We start from the raw sequence: 12,821 nt of genomic DNA, 5'->3' as shown, positions 1-12,821 counted from the left end.
AAATAGCATGAAATAGCAATCTTTGTACAAAGTTTTAATATTGGGGAGACAGATTGGTCGAAAAAAAGCAGACAGGCGCTGCTGAGATTCGAACTCAGGATCTCCTGTTTACTAGACAGGCGCTTTAACCAACTAAGCCACAGCACCTTTTTTGCATCTGGTCTCCTTTCCTTCCTCATGTAATCATTTAGAAGTGAAATCCACTTTTTTAAGGCTGGGCTTCTGTTGCAATATAACTTTTCAAAATGTTTTCCAATTGACTGAAACTCCATTGCACAAAACGAGCATGTCATTAATCGTCGATTTAGAGTGGACTGCATTGCCGAGTGTGTGCATTGAGGAGCACATGTTCGTCTTTACTGGGGAGCAAGTTTGCACTCATGAATGTGGCAAAACATTAAAATCCGTAAGTGGGTGAACATTAAAGTCCTAGATGCTGCAAATCGCTATATCTGGATACGGAATGACTGAAAAAAGTTATGTCTCCAGTGTCAAAATGTGTGTAATGCACTAGTAATTCATTTCCTTTATTGACCAGTGAGGTAGCCATGTATGGAGGTGCTGTAGAGTGAAAATCAAGTTTCAAATGGGCAGTGATCCATGTGCCTGGATAGCTCAGTCGGTAGAGCATCAGACTTTTAATCTGAGGGTCCAGGGTTCAAGTCCCTGTTCAGGCGTACCTTTGCTTCTTTTACAAAAAATTTAGCAGGAAATATGAATTGCTCATTCTAATATGTGCTATTTCTGATGGCATCGCAACCTTGGGCAATATGACTCTAAGGTAGTGGAGTCCAGAATTCTTGGATGCTTTGCCAACATATCAAGCCTGACTGTGCTTCTAAATAGCATGAATTAGCAATCTTTGTACAAAGTTTTAATATTGGGGAGACAGATTGGTCGAAAAAAAAGCAGACAGGCGCTGCTGAGATTCGAACTCAGGATCTCCTGTTTACTAGACAGGCGCTTTAACCAACTAAGCCACAGCACCTCTTTTGCATCTGATCTCCTGTCCTTCCTCATGTAATCATTTAGAAGTGAAATCCACTTTTTTTAAGGCTGGGCTTCTGTTGCAATATAACTTTACAAAATGTTTTCCAATTGACTGAAACTCCATTGCACAAAACGAGCATGTCATTAATCGTTGATTTAGAGTGGACTGCATTGCCCAGTGTGTGTATTGAGGAGCACATGTTTGCCTTTACTGGGGAGCAATTTTGCACTCATGAATGTGGCAAAACATTCAAATCCGTAAGTGGGTGAACATTAAAGTCCTAGATGCTGCAAATCTCTATATCTGGATACGGAATGACTGAAAAAAGTTATGTCTCCAGTGTCAAAATGTGTGTAATGCACTAGTAATTCATTTCCTTTATTGACCAGTGAGGTAGCCATGTATGGAGGCGCTGTAGAGTGAAAATCAAGTTTCAAATGGCAGTGATCCATGTGCCTGGATAGCTCAGTAGGTAGAGCATCAGACTTTTGATCTGAGGGTCCAGGGTTCAAGTCCCTGTTCAGGCGTACCTTTGCTTCTTTTACAAAAAATTAAGCAGGAAATATGAATTGCTCATTCTAATATGTGCTGTTTCTGATGGCATCGCAACCTTGGGCAATATGACTCTAAGGTAGTGGAGTCCAGAGTTCTTGGATGCTTTGCCAACATTTCAAGCCTGACTGTGCTTCTAAATAGCATGAAATAGCAATCTTTGTACAAAGTTTTAATATTGGGGAGACAGATTGGTCCAAAAAAAAGCAGACAGGCGCTGCTGAGATTCGAACTCAGGATCTCCTGTTTACTAGACAGGCGCTTTAACCAACTAAGCCACAGCACCTTTTTTGCATCTGGTCTCCTTTCCTTCCTCATGTAATCATTCAGAAGTGAAATCCACTTTTTTAAGGCTGGGCTTCTGTTGCAATATAACTTTTCAAAATGTTTTCCAATTGACTGAAACTCCATTGCACAAAACGAGCATGTCATTAATCGTCGATTTAGAGTGGACTGCATTGCCCAGTGTGTGCATTGAGGAGCACATGTTCGTCTTTACTGGGGAGCAAGTTTGCACTCATGAATGTGGCAAAACATTCAAATCCGTAAGTGGGTGAACATTAAAGTCCTAGATGCTGCAAATCTCTATATCTGGATACGGAATGACTGAAAAAAGTTATGTATCCAGTGTCAAAATGTGTGTAATGCACTAGTAATTCATTTCTTTTATTGACCAGTGAGGTAGCCATGTATGGAGGTGCTGTAGAGTGAAAATCAAGTTTCAAATGGCAGTGATCCATCTGCCTGGATAGCTCAGTCGGTAGAGCATCAGACTTTTAATCTGAGGGTCCAGGGTTCAAGTCCCTGTTCAGGCGTATCTTTGCTTCTTTTACAAAAAATTTAGCAGGAAATATGAATTGCTCATTCTAATATGTGCTATTTCTGATGGCATCGCAACCTTGGGCAATATGACTCTAAGGTAGTAGAGTCCAGAATTCTTGGATGCTTTGCCAACGTTTCAAGCCTGACTGTGCTTCTAAATAGCATGAAATAACAATCTTTGTACAAAGTTTTAATATTGGGGAGACAGATTGGTTGAAAAAAAAGCAGACAGGTGCTGCTGAGATTCGAACTCAGGATCTCCTGTTTACTAGACAGGCGCTTTAACCAACTAAGCCACAGCACCTCTTTTGCATCTGATCTCTGTCCTTCCTCATGTAATCATTTAGAAGTGAAATCCACTTTTTTTAAGGCTGGGCTTCTGTTGCAATATAACTTTTCAAAATGTTTTCCAATTGACTGAAACTCCATTGCACAAAACGAGCATGTCATTAATCGTCGATTTAGAGTGGACTGCATTGCCCAGTGTGTGCATTGAGGAGCACATGTTCGTCTTTACTGGGGAGCAAGTTTGCACTCATGAATGTGGCAAAACATTCAAATCCGTAAGTGGGTGAACATTAAAGTCCTAGATGCTGCAAATCTCTATATCTGGATACGGAATGACTGAAAAAAGTTATGTCTCCAGTGTCAAAATGTGTGTAATGCACTAGTAATTCATTTCCTTTATTGACCAGTGAGGTAGCCATGTATGGAGGTGCTGTAGAGTGAAAATCAAGTTTCAAATGGCATTGATCCATCTGCCTGGATAGCTCAGTCGATAGAGCATCAGACTTTTAATCAGAGGGTCCAGGGTTCAAGTCCCTGTTCAGGCGTACCTTTGCTTCTTTTACAAAAAATTAAGCAGGAAATATGAATTGCTCATTCTAATATGTGCTATTTCTGATGGCATCGCAACCTTGGGCAATATGACTCTAAGGTAGTGGAGTCCAGAGTTCTTGGATGCTTTGCCAACATATCAAGCCTGACTGTGCTTCTAAATAGCATGAAATAGCAATCTTTGTACAAAGTTTTAATATTGGGGAGACAGATTGGTCGAAAAAAAGCAGACAGGCGCTGCTGAGATTTGAACTCAGGATCTCCTGTTTACTAGACATGCACTTTAACCAACTAAGCCACAGCACCTTTTTTGCATCTGGTCTCCTTTCCTTCCTCATGTAATCATTTAGAAGTGAAATCCACTTTTTTAAGGCTGGGCTTCTGTTGCAATATAACTTTTAAAATGTTTTCCAATTGACTGAAACTCCATTGCACAAAACGAGCATGTCATTAATCGTCGATTTAGAGTGGACTGCATTGCCCAGTGTGTGCATTGAGGAGCACATGTTCGTCTTTACTGGGGAGCAAGTTTGCACTCATGAATGTGGCAAAACATTCAAATCCGTAAGTGGGTGAACATTAAAGTCCTAGATGCTGCAAATCTCTATATCTGGATACGGAATGACTGAAAAAAGTTATGTCTCCAGTGTCAAAATGTGTGTAATGCACTAGTAATTCATTTCCTTTATTGACCAGTGAGGTAGCCATGTATGGAGGTGCTGTAGAGTGAAAATCAAGTTTCAAATGGGCAGTGATCCTTGTGCCTGGATAGCTCAGTCAGTAGAGCATCAGACTTTTAATCTGAGGGTCCAGGGTTCAAGTCCCTGTTCAGGCGTACCTTTGCTTCTTTTACAAAAAATTAAGCAGGAAATATGAATTGCTCATTCTAATATGTGCTATTTCTGATGGCATCGCAACCTTGGGCAATATGACTCTAAGGTAGTGGAGTCCAGAGTTCTTGGATGCTTTGCCAACATTTCAAGCCTGACTGTGCTTCTAAATAGCATGAAATAGCAATCTTTGTACAAAGTTTTAATATTGGGGAGACAGATTGGTCGAAAAAAAAGCAGACAGGCGCTGCTGAGATTCGAACTCAGGATCTCCTGTTTACTAGACAGGCGCTTTAACCAACTAAGCCACAGCACCTTTTTTGCATCTGGTCTCCTTTCCTTCCTCATGTAATCATTTAGAAGTGAAATCCACTTTTTTAAGGCTGGGCTTCTGTTGCAATATAACTTTTCAAAATGTTTTCCAATTGACTGAAACTCCATTGCACAAAACGAGCATGTCATTAATCGTCGATTTAGAGTGGACTGCATTGCCCAGTGTGTGCATTGAGGAGCACATGTTCGTCTTTACTGGGGAGCAAGTTTGCACTCATGAATGTGGCAAAACATTCAAATCCGTAAGTGGGTGAACATTAAAGTCCTAGATGCTGCAAATCTCTATATCTGGATACGGAATGACTGAAAAAAGTTATGTCTCCAGTGTCAAAATGTGTGTAATGCACTAGTAATTCATTTCCTTTATTGACCAGTGAGGTAGCCATGTATGGAGGTGATGTAGAGTGAAAATCAAGTTTCAAATGGCAGTGATCCATCTGCCTGGATAGCTCAGTCGGTAGAGCATCAGACTTTTAATCTGAGGGTCCAGGATTCAAGTCCCTGTTCAGGCGTACCTTTGCTTCTTTTACAAAAAATTAAGCAGGAAATATGAATTGCTCATTCTAATATGTGCTATTTCTGATGGCATCGCAACCTTGGGCAATATGACTCTAAGGTAGTGGAGTCCAGAGTTCTTGGATGCTTTGCCAACATATCAAGCCTGACTGTGCTTCTAAATAGCATGAAATAGCAATCTTTGTACAAAGTTTTAATATTGGGGAGACAGATTGGTCGAAAAAAAGCAGACAGGCGCTGCTGAGATTCGAACTCAGGATCTCCTGTTTACTAGACAGGCGCTTTAACCAACTAAGCCACAGCACCTTTTTTGCATCTGGTCTCCTTTCCTTCCTCATGTAATCATTTAGAAGTGAAATCCACTTTTTTAAGGCTGGGCTTCTGTTGCAATATAACTTTTCAAAATGTTTTCCAATTGACTGAAACTCCATTGCACAAAACGAGCATGTCATTAATCGTCGATTTAGAGTGGACTGCATTGCCCAGTGTGTGCATTGAGGAGCACATGTTCGTCTTTACTGGGGAGCAAGTTTGCACTCATGAATGTGGCAAAACATTAAAATCCGTAAGTGGGTGAACATTAAAGTCCTAGATGCTGCTGCAAATCGCTATATCTGGATACGGAATGACTGAAAAAAGTTATGTCTCCAGTGTCAAAATGTGTGTAATGCACTAGTAATTCATTTCCTTTATTGACCAGTGAGGTAGCCATGTATGGAGGTGCTGTAGAGTGAAAATCAAGTTTCAAATGGGCAGTGATCCCTGTGCCTGGATAGCTCAGTCGGTAGAGCATCAGACTTTTAATCTGAGGGTCCAGGGTTCAAGTCCCTGTTCAGGCGTATCTTTGCTTCTTTTACAAAAAATTTAGCAGGAAATATGAATTGCTCATTCTAATATGTGCTATTTCTGATGGCATCGCAACCTTGGGCAATATGACTCTAAGGTAGTGGAGTCCAGAATTCTTGGATGCTTTGCCAACATTTCAAGCCTGACTGTGCTTCTAAATAGCATGAAATAACAATCTTTGTACAAAGTTTTAATATTGGGGAGACAGATTGGTCGAAAAAAAAGCAGACAGGCGCTGCTGAGATTCGAACTCAGGATCTCCTGTTTACTAGACAGGCGCTTTAACCAACTAAGCCACAGCACCTCTTTTGCATCTGATCTCCTTTCCTTCCTCATGTAATCATTTAGAAGTGAAATCCACTTTTTTTAAGGCTGGGCTTCTGTTGCAATATAACTTTACAAAATGTTTTCCAATTGACTGAAACTCCATTGCACAAAACGAGCATGTCATTAATCGTTGATTTAGAGTGGACTGCATTGCCCAGTGTGTGTATTGAGGAGCACATGTTTGCCTTTACTGGGGAGCAAGTTTGCACTCATGAATGTGGCAAAACATTCAAATCCGTAAGTGGGTGAACATTAAAGTCCTAGATGCTGCAAATCTCTATATCTAGATACGGAATGACTGAAAAAAGTTATGTCTCCAGTGTCAAAATGTGTGTAATGCACTAGTAATTCATTTCCTTTATTGACCAGTGAGGTAGCCATGTATGGAGGCGCTGTAGAGTGAAAATCAAGTTTCAAATGGCAGTGATCCATGTGCCTGGATAGCTCAGTAGGTAGAGCATCAGACTTTTGATCTGAGGGTCCAGGGTTCAAGTCCCTGTTCAGGCGTACCTTTGCTTCTTTTACAAAAAATTAAGCAGGAAATATGAATTGCTCATTCTAATATGTGCTGTTTCTGATGGCATCGCAACCTTGGGCAATATGACTCTAAGGTAGTGGAGTCCAGAGTTCTTGGATGCTTTGCCAACATTTCAAGCCTGACTGTGCTTCTAAATAGCATGAAATAGCAATATTTGTACAAAGTTTTAATATTGGGGAGACAGATTGGTCCAAAAAAAAGCAGACAGGCGCTGCTGAGATTCGAACTCAGGATCTCCTGTTTACTAGACAGGCGCTTTAACCAACTAAGCCACAGCACCTTTTTTGCATCTGGTCTCCTTTCCTTCCTCATGTAATCATTCAGAAGTGAAATCCACTTTTTTAAGGCTGGGCTTCTGTTGCAATATAACTTTTCAAAATGTTTTCCAATTGACTGAAACTCCATTGCACAAAACGAGCATGTCATTAATCGTCGATTTAGAGTGGACTGCATTGCCCAGTGTGTGCATTGAGGAGCACATGTTCGTCTTTACTGGGGAGCAAGTTTGCACTCATGAATGTGGCAAAACATTCAAATCCGTAAGTGGGTGAACATTAAAGTCCTAGATGCTGCAAATCTCTATATCTGGATACGGAATGACTGAAAAAAGTTATGTATCCAGTGTCAAAATGTGTGTAATGCACTAGTAATTCATTTCCTTTATTGACCAGTGAGGTAGCCATGTATGGAGGTGCTGTAGAGTGAAAATCAAGTTTCAAATGGCAGTGATCCATCTGCCTGGATAGCTCAGTCGGTAGAGCATCAGACTTTTAATCTGAGGGTCCAGGGTTCAAGTCCCTGTTCAGGCGTACCTTTGCTTCTTTTACAAAAAATTTAGCAGGAAATATGAATTGCTCATTCTAATATGTGCTATTTCTGATGGCATCGCAACCTTGGGCAATATGACTCTAAGGTAGTGGAGTCCAGAGTTCTTGGATGCTTTGCCAACATTTCAAGCCTGACTGTGCTTCTAAATAGCATGAAATAGCAATCTTTGTACAAAGTTTTAATATTGGGGAGACAGATTGGTCGAAAAAAAAGCAGACAGGCGCTGCTGAGATTCGAACTCAGGATCTCCTGTTTACTAGACAGGCGCTTTAACCAACTAAGCCGCAGCACCTTTTTTGCATCTGGTCTCCTTTCCTTCCTCATGTAATCATTTAGAAGTGAAATCCACTTTTTTAAGGCTGGGCTTCTGTTGCAATATAACTTTTCAAAATGTTTTCCAATTGACTGAAACTCCATTGCACAAAACGAGCATGTCATTAATCGTCGATTTAGAGTGGACTGCATTGCCCAGTGTGTGCATTGAGGAGCACATGTTCGTCTTTACTGGGGAGCAAGTTTGCACTCATGAATGTGGCAAAACATTCAAATCCGTAAGTGGGTGAACATTAAAGTCCTAGATGCTGCAAATCTCTATATCTGGATACGGAATGACTGAAAAAAGTTATGTCTCCAGTGTCAAAATGTGTGTAATGCACTAGTAATTCATTTCCTTTATTGACCAGTGAGGTAGCCATGTATGGAGGTGCTGTAGAGTGAAAATCAAGTTTCAAATGGCAGTGATCCATCTGCCTGGATAGCTCAGTCGGTAGAGCATCAGACTTTTAATCTGAGGGTCCAGGGTTCAAGTCCCTGTTCAGGTGTATCTTTGCTTCTTTTACAAAAAATTTAGCAGGAAATATGAATTGCTCATTCTAATATGTGCTATTTCTGATGGCATCGCAACCTTGGGCAATATGACTCTAAGGTAGTGGAGTCCAGAATTCTTGGATGCTTTGCCAACATTTCAAGCCTGACTTTGCTTCTAAATAGCATGAAATAACAATCTTTGTACAAAGTTTTAATATTGGGGAGACAGATTGGTCGAAAAAAAAGCAGACAGGCGCTGCTGAGATTCGAACTCAGGATCTCCTGTTTACTAGACAGGCGCTTTAACCAACTAAGCCACAGCACCTCTTTTGCATCTGATCTCCTGTCCTTCCTCATGTAATCATTTAGAAGTGAAATCCACTTTTTTTAAGGCTGGGCTTCTGTTGCAATATAACTTTACAAAATGTTTTCCAATTGACTGAAACTGCATGAAATAGCAATCTTTGTACAAAGTTTTAATATTGGGGAGACAGATTGGTCGAAAAAAAAGCAGACAGGCGCTGCTGAGATTCGAACTCAGGATCTCCTGTTTACTAGACAGGCGCTTTAACCAACTAAGCCACAGCACCTCTTTTGCATCTGATCTCCTGTCCTTCCTCATGTAATCATTTAGAAGTGAAATCCACTTTTTTTAAGGCTGGGCTTCTGTTGCAATATAACTTTTCAAAATGTTTTCCAATTGACTGAAACTCCATTGCACAAAACGAGCATGTCATTAATCGTCGATTTAGAGTGGACTGCATTGCCCAGTGTGTGCATTGAGGAGCACATGTTCGTCTTTACTGGGGAGCAAGTTTGCACTCATGAATGTGGCAAAACATTCAAATCCGTAAGTGGGTGAACATTAAAGTCCTAGATGCTGCAAATCTCTATATCTGGATACGGAATGACTGAAAAAAGTTATGTCTCCAGTGTCAAAATGTGTGTAATGCACTAGTAATTCATTTCCTTTATTGACCAGTGAGGTAGCCATGTATGGAGGTGCTGTAGAGTGAAAATCAAGTTTCAAATGGGCAGTGATCCTTGTGCCTGGATAGCTCAGTCGGTAGAGCATCAGACTTTTAATCTGAGGGTCCAGGGTTCAAGTCCCTGTTCAGGCGTACCTTTGCTTCTTTTACAAAAAATTAAGCAGGAAATATGAATTGCTCATTCTAATATGTGCTATTTCTGATGGCATCGCAACCTTGGGCAATATGACTCTAAGGTAGTGGAGTCCAGAGTTCTTGGATGCTTTGCCAACATATCAAGCCTGACTGTGCTTCTAAATAGCATGAAATAGCAATCTTTGTACAAAGTTTTAATATTGGGGAGACAGATTGGTCGAAAAAAAGCAGACAGGCGCTGCTGAGATTCGAACTCAGGATCTCCTGTTCCTAGACAGGCGCTTTAACCAACTAAGCCACAGCACCTTTTTTGCATCTGGTCTCCTTTCCTTCCTCATGTAATCATTTAGAAGTGAAATCCACTTTTTTAAGGCTGGGCTTCTGTTGCAATATAACTTTTCAAAATGTTTTCCAATTGACTGAAACTCCATTGCACAAAACGAGCATGTCATTAATCGTCGATTTAGAGTGGACTGCATTGCCCAGTGTGTGCATTGAGGAGCACATGTTCGTCTTTACTGGGGAGCAAGTTTGCACTCATGAATGTGGCAAAACATTCAAATCCGTAAGTGGGTGAACATTAAAGTCCTAGATGCTGCAAATCTCTATATCTGGATACGGAATGACTGAAAAAAGTTATGTCTCCAGTGTCAAAATGTGTGTAATGCACTAGTAATTCATTTCCTTTATTGACCAGTGAGGTAGCCATGTATGGAGGTGCTGTAGAGTGAAAATCAAGTTTCAAATGGGCAGTGATCCCTGTGCCTGGATAGCTCAGTCGGTAGAGCATCAGACTTTTAATCTTAGGGTCCAGGGTTCAAGTCCCTGTTCAGGCGTATCTTTGCTTCTTTTACAAAAAATTTAGCAGGAAATATGAATTGCTCATTCTAATATGTGCTATTTCTGATGGCATCGCAACCTTGGGCAATATGACTCTAAGGTAGTAGAGTCCAGAATTCTTGGATGCTTTGCCAACGTTTCAAGCCTGACTGTGCTTCTAAATAGCATGAAATAACAATCTTTGTACAAAGTTTTAATATTGGGGAGACAGATTGGTTGAAAAAAAAGCAGACAGGTGCTGCTGAGATTCGAACTCAGGATCTCCTGTTTACTAGACAGGCGCTTTAACCAACTAAGCCACAGCACCTCTTTTGCATCTGATCTCCTGTCCTTCCTCATGTAATCATTTAGAAGTGAAATCCACTTTTTTTAAGGCTGGGCTTCTGTTGCAATATAACTTTACAAAATGTTTTCCAATTGACTGAAACTCCATTGCACAAAACGAGCATGTCATTAATCGTCGATTTAGAGTGGACTGCATTGCCCAGTGTGTGCATTGAGGAGCACATGTTCGTCTTTACTGGGGAGCAAGTTTGCACTCATGAATGTGGCAAAACATTCAAATCCGTAAGTGGGTGAACATTAAAGTCCTAGATGCTGCAAATCTCTATATCTGGATACGGAATGACTGAAAAAAGTTATGTCTCCAGTGTCAAAATGTGTGTAATGCACTAGTAATTCATTTCCTTTATTGACCAGTGAGGTAGCCATGTATGGAGGTGCTGTAGAGTGAAAATCAAGTTTCAAATGGCAGTGATCCATCTGCCTGGATAGCTCAGTCGGTTGATCTGAGGGTCCAGGGTTCAAGTCCCTGTTCAGCGTACCTTTGCTTCTTTTACAAAAAATTAAGCAGGAAATATGAATTGCTCATTCTAATATGTGCTGTTTCTGATGGCATCGCAACCTTGGGCAATATGACTCTAAGGTAGTGGAGTCCAGAGTTCTTGGATGCTTTGCCAACATTTCAAGCCTGACTGTGCTTCTAAATAGCATGAAATAGCAATATTTGTACAAAGTTTTAATATTGGGGAGACAGATTGGTCCAAAAAAAAGCAGACAGGCGCTGCTGAGATTCGAACTCAGGATCTCCTGTTTACTAGACAGGCGCTTTAACCAACTAAGCCACAGCACCTTTTTTGCATCTGGTCTCCTTTCCTTCCTCATGTAATCATTCAGAAGTGAAATCCACTTTTTTAAGGCTGGGCTTCTGTTGCAATATAACTTTTCAAAATGTTTTCCAATTGACTGAAACTCCATTGCACAAAACGAGCATGTCATTAATCGTCGATTTAGAGTGGACTGCATTGCCCAGTGTGTGCATTGAGGAGCACATGTTCGTCTTTACTGGGGAGCAAGTTTGCACTCATGAATGTGGCAAAACATTCAAATCCGTAAGTGGGTGAACATTAAAGTCCTAGATGCTGCAAATCTCTATATCTGGATACGGAATGACTGAAAAAAGTTATGTATCCAGTGTCAAAATGTGTGTAATGCACTAGTAATTCATTTCCTTTATTGACCAGTGAGGTAGCCATGTATGGAGGTGCTGTAGAGTGAAAATCAAGTTTCAAATGGCAGTGATCCATCTGCCTGGATAGCTCAGTCGGTAGAGCATCAGACTTTTAATCTGAGGGTCCAGGGTTCAAGTCCCTGTTCAGGCGTACCTTTGCTTCTTTTACAAAAAATTTAGCAGGAAATATGAATTGCTCATTCTAATATGTGCTATTTCTGATGGCATCGCAACCTTGGGCAATATGACTCTAAGGTAGTGGAGTCCAGAGTTCTTGGATGCTTTGCCAACATTTCAAGCCTGACTGTGCTTCTAAATAGCATGAAATAGCAATCTTTGTACAAAGTTTTAATATTGGGGAGACAGATTGGTCGAAAAAAAAGCAGACAGGCGCTGCTGAGATTCGAACTCAGGATCTCCTGTTTACTAGACAGGCGCTTTAACCAACTAAGCCGCAGCACCTTTTTTGCATCTGGTCTCCTTTCCTTCCTCATGTAATCATTTAGAAGTGAAATCCACTTTTTTAAGGCTGGGCTTCTGTTGCAATATAACTTTTCAAAATGTTTTCCAATTGACTGAAACTCCATTGCACAAAACGAGCATGTCATTAATCGTCGATTTAGAGTGGACTGCATTGCCCAGTGTGTGCATTGAGGAGCACATGTTCGTCTTTACTGGGGAGCAAGTTTGCACTCATGAATGTGGCAAAACATTCAAATCCGTAAGTGGGTGAACATTAAAGTCCTAGATGCTGCAAATCTCTATATCTGGATACGGAATGACTGAAAAAAGTTATGTCTCCAGTGTCAAAATGTGTGTAATGCACTAGTAATTCATTTCCTTTATTGACCAGTGAGGTAGCCATGTATGGAGGTGCTGTAGAGTGAAAATCAAGTTTCAAATGGCAGTGATCCATCTGCCTGGATAGCTCAGTCGGTAGAGCATCAGACTTTTAATCTGAGGGTCCAGGGTTCAAGTCCCTGTTCAGGTGTATCTTTGCTTCTTTTACAAAAAATTTAGCAGGAAATATGAATTGCTCATTCTAATATGTGCTATTTCTGATGGCATCGCAACCTTGGGCAATATGACTCTAAGGTAGTGGAGTCCAGAATTCTTGGAT

At 40.7% G+C, this 12,821-nt stretch overlaps 12 non-coding genes across 12 annotated transcripts; all 12 read right to left on the bottom strand.

The window, feature by feature from the left end:
• Positions 1-73: 73 nt before the first annotated feature.
• On the bottom strand, positions 74-147 carry TRNAT-AGU (transfer RNA threonine (anticodon AGU)). The gene has a single exon. It is a non-coding gene; the product is annotated as a tRNA-Thr (tRNA).
• Positions 148-914: 767 nt separating this feature from the next.
• On the bottom strand, positions 915-988 carry TRNAT-AGU (transfer RNA threonine (anticodon AGU)). The gene has a single exon. It is a non-coding gene; the product is annotated as a tRNA-Thr (tRNA).
• A 767-nt stretch (positions 989-1,755) lies between these two features.
• On the bottom strand, positions 1,756-1,829 carry TRNAT-AGU (transfer RNA threonine (anticodon AGU)). The gene has a single exon. It is a non-coding gene; the product is annotated as a tRNA-Thr (tRNA).
• A 766-nt stretch (positions 1,830-2,595) lies between these two features.
• TRNAT-AGU (transfer RNA threonine (anticodon AGU)) lies at positions 2,596-2,669 on the bottom strand. The gene has a single exon. It is a non-coding gene; the product is annotated as a tRNA-Thr (tRNA).
• A 1,605-nt stretch (positions 2,670-4,274) lies between these two features.
• On the bottom strand, positions 4,275-4,348 carry TRNAT-AGU (transfer RNA threonine (anticodon AGU)). Its single transcript has one exon. It is a non-coding gene; the product is annotated as a tRNA-Thr (tRNA).
• A 765-nt stretch (positions 4,349-5,113) lies between these two features.
• On the bottom strand, positions 5,114-5,187 carry TRNAT-AGU (transfer RNA threonine (anticodon AGU)). Its single transcript has one exon. It is a non-coding gene; the product is annotated as a tRNA-Thr (tRNA).
• Positions 5,188-5,957: 770 nt separating this feature from the next.
• TRNAT-AGU (transfer RNA threonine (anticodon AGU)) lies at positions 5,958-6,031 on the bottom strand. Its single transcript has one exon. It is a non-coding gene; the product is annotated as a tRNA-Thr (tRNA).
• A 767-nt stretch (positions 6,032-6,798) lies between these two features.
• Positions 6,799-6,872, bottom strand: TRNAT-AGU (transfer RNA threonine (anticodon AGU)). Its single transcript has one exon. It is a non-coding gene; the product is annotated as a tRNA-Thr (tRNA).
• A 1,606-nt stretch (positions 6,873-8,478) lies between these two features.
• TRNAT-AGU (transfer RNA threonine (anticodon AGU)) lies at positions 8,479-8,552 on the bottom strand. Its single transcript has one exon. It is a non-coding gene; the product is annotated as a tRNA-Thr (tRNA).
• A 191-nt stretch (positions 8,553-8,743) lies between these two features.
• On the bottom strand, positions 8,744-8,817 carry TRNAT-AGU (transfer RNA threonine (anticodon AGU)). The gene has a single exon. It is a non-coding gene; the product is annotated as a tRNA-Thr (tRNA).
• Positions 8,818-10,424: 1,607 nt separating this feature from the next.
• Positions 10,425-10,498, bottom strand: TRNAT-AGU (transfer RNA threonine (anticodon AGU)). The gene has a single exon. It is a non-coding gene; the product is annotated as a tRNA-Thr (tRNA).
• Positions 10,499-11,249: 751 nt separating this feature from the next.
• On the bottom strand, positions 11,250-11,323 carry TRNAT-AGU (transfer RNA threonine (anticodon AGU)). The gene has a single exon. It is a non-coding gene; the product is annotated as a tRNA-Thr (tRNA).
• Between the last annotated feature and the right edge of the window lie 1,498 nt (positions 11,324-12,821).

This window comes from Ambystoma mexicanum, unplaced genomic scaffold (genome assembly GCF_040938575.1).
Source record: "Ambystoma mexicanum isolate Mex_15411 unplaced genomic scaffold, UKY_AmexF1_1 Mex_scaf1, whole genome shotgun sequence".
NCBI classification, from domain to species: domain Eukaryota; kingdom Metazoa; phylum Chordata; class Amphibia; order Caudata; family Ambystomatidae; genus Ambystoma; species Ambystoma mexicanum.
Note: the sequence above shows the minus strand (reverse complement) of the source record. Positions and strands in the feature narration are given on the sequence as shown.